Source organism: Pterocles gutturalis, unplaced genomic scaffold, assembly GCF_000699245.1.
Source record: "Pterocles gutturalis isolate BGI_N339 unplaced genomic scaffold, ASM69924v1 scaffold8008, whole genome shotgun sequence".
NCBI classification, from domain to species: domain Eukaryota; kingdom Metazoa; phylum Chordata; class Aves; order Pterocliformes; family Pteroclidae; genus Pterocles; species Pterocles gutturalis.
This window is the reverse complement of record NW_010120377.1, coordinates 48,580-51,819: the sequence shown is the minus strand read 5'-3', so window position 1 is coordinate 51,819 and position 3,240 is coordinate 48,580.

Sequence of the window (3,240 nt, the reverse complement as noted above, 5' to 3'; positions counted from 1 at the left end):
AAAGGTTTCAAAATTCACATTACATACAAGAAACAGCTAGGTTTGAGTTGTCTCACCAGCACACCTTGGAACAGACACAGCTCACTGAGACTGTTAACCTCGGTGCCTGCTGCCAGAGTTGTTAAAACTGTGTTTGTGGATCAGGCAGCTCAGTCAATTTGAACAATCCAGGCTGCCAAGGGAATGCCATAAATTTGTAATATAATCCTCCTTGAGGTTGGAGTTTATCAGCTTCAGGTTTGCCTGAACTAAACCTAGCCTCTCGCATCATCTGACAGCTTCCTACAGACTATGTAGCCTCAGAACACCAAGGCATAAATAACTCTTTCCAAAAGCAATTGTAAGCTACATATTTGGGCCAACCATCTACTCCTGCAGTTGCAAAAAGATTAGCCTTTGCTTATGCCAGGAGTTTGCCTTTAAATTGAAGAAATAGCACAGGTCCAACAAATTACATGTTTGGTGTAGTGCCAGCCATGTGGAAGTTCAGAGTCAACTCTATTGATATTCATTCAAGGGAGTAACTCATGTCAAAGCCCAGTGACCTGCGATCCAAAGAAAACAAGAAAGTAAGTTCTCCCTTCAGTTTGCATATGCATTCATAACTCATCCAGGCAGAATTCTCCTTCTGCATATTGGGAACGCATTTCTGAGTCAACGCCTGCAGGAATTTCAACTTGCAGTGATAGTTCACATCTAGGTTATTAGAACCTTTGGAATGGAGGTAGGGATGGTCATTAACAAAACCAGCACAAGCATAGCCATGACAAGGGAGCATTAGAAACGAACCAAGGTGGGAGATGTACCTTGATATAGAAAATAACTCTTTCCAAACTATCATTTCAGATTCTTGGGGGGAGATGGAATCGACTTACTCCACAAAAACCTTTTCTAATACCAGTTTCAAGAGTTTGATTTTACAGTTGTGTAATGGATTCCCAAATCCTTCACTTAACATGCTTTCATGGAAAGTGCATCATATATCGCATTTTCCATCCTTAGGGATTCCATGCTGTGGTGAAACAGTTATGTATACCTCTGGCTCCCTCATTCAAGCTTTAGTCTCATAAAGTTTTATCCCTGATGACACCAGCTTTTAGAAGCTTTTATTTTGTAAATATTTGCACTATTCACAGAGTACAGCTGGTAGAATTACTGTTTTGGGGGTGAAGCTATTTTAAATATCAGCCAATATGCAGTAGTACTATTTTTTGTTGTTGTTTTATTTGAACTAGCAGGGTAATTTACCTATTTCTACTTTTAAATCACACTTACCAGTCTTCACCTGATGCAGGATCTGGAGCTTGTTTATTGTTCAAGCAAATCTTAGAAACTCAGGTAATCCAGTTCCCACAGCACTGGGTATAGCTGAGGAGTGCTGCTTTACACAGGTGGTTTAAGGGCATCATTCTGATCTGTTATACAATGCAGGCTGTCAGGAGTTCAGAAATTAAATCAACAAGAGAAATCACTAAGACCTAAGTAGATCCTTACTCTGATACACGAAAAGATGTCCTAGGCATGAACTTTAATACCCAATTTGAATCTTCTACACTGCAGAAACATTAAAAATCATTGACACACATCTATCTTCAGTGTTTTATACGCTTTAATAATCACAGATAAAGAGCTGTAATGACTTAGTGGCTCTATAACAACAACATCCCAATGACATTGAACATTTATAATAGAGTGATATAACCACATCATTTGGTTAATATCTGCAGTGTCATTTCTGCTGTTTATACCCCTCTTGGAACACAAACAGGCTTTATGAAACCATGTGTTTGTTTGGGATGGTTTAGGGCCTGATTTGCAATACTCTGAACATCCACGTGCTTCACTATGGTCCACAGGGATGCAGAATTCCGTGCAAGATTCACCCTGTTGTCTCCCTGTTGGTGTTTCCCTCCTTCAGTTTCCATTTGGCAATGGAGCCATCACCATATTAGAAGGTCAAGTAATGAAAAAAGAATAAGAAGTGGAAAAAGCAATGTCTCTGCCATCTTCAGTGCCCCCTTCCTCTGATTTGTTCATTCTCTATCTTTCTAATCCCACAACCCAAAGGAAATTATAAACCCAAATCACCAGTCCATACCTCCATGTGACTTCTGCAGCAGCGAAGAGCCTACCGTCAGCAGGGGCTGCACCTTCCCAGGTACAAGATCTTGTTTCGTAGTGATTTCATGGCCAGAGAGCACATCTGTTTCTGAAGATGATGCCTCTAAGAGCTAAGAGATGAAGCACTGGCTCCTCACCATCATTCCCAGTTCAGCTGTGATTCTGAACACTGACTCCTGGTTGCTGATTTCACTTTGCTTGATGGTCTAGACGAACACTGTTATTTCTCAGATTCCCTCCCACTATGGATCTTATCAACCTGCAGAGTAACATCCCAGCATCCTGCCTTGCTGTCTGTGAGTGAATAACTCCAGACATGAGGGGGAAGCCTTCGGACTGCACCTCCCACAACACTTTTTCTGCAGTCAGCTTTATCACAAACATTTGTGTCAGCCTGGAAGAGACTCGCACACCTCTGAAAGCCAAAGGAGGTGACCCAATGGCAAGGTGTGATTGCTACCTGATCTGCAACAGATTATTTTGACACACACTGTTAATCCCTTAGGACACTTGTTACACCTCTTAAAGGGTTGTTGCCCCAGTTGTCCCCCAGCTAATGTCCTAACCATATGATTCCTACCAAGAGCTTTTAGCACAGGGGTGTGGGCACACCAAAAATGCAGACGGGCAGCTGATGCAAAAGAAATCAGAAGACAGCTATCACAAGTGCTGTACCATTCATATTTTTATCCTGCATCAGCAAAGACTTCATTTAACACCTACAGAGAGGTACTAGAGAGGTTTGCAAGGTCAAGTTTTGGGTGCAGGGATTCATGGCTGTGGAGCCACATCTGGAGAGTTCAGCACTAGTGCAGCAGCGAAACCTCTGGAATGCTGCGTGTCAGGAGGCAGAGTTAAATCACCACAGGCAAAGCGATCGCTGGAGAGAAAAACAATACTCCAAAGGTCAAATAGCCCAGATAACAAGAAAATGTATACATAGGTAGAGGAATCTGCTCCAGCCTTGCATGTCAGGGCTGTATTACAAGGCTTGCTTTCCGGAGATCAAGGGACATCCATCCTTCTGAGGGACCAGTCCTCCAGAGAGGAGGAGGAGGATTTCCATAAGAGAGTTACCCAAGAGAAAAGGGACAGCAATAGAAGTGTTTGCATTTCTCT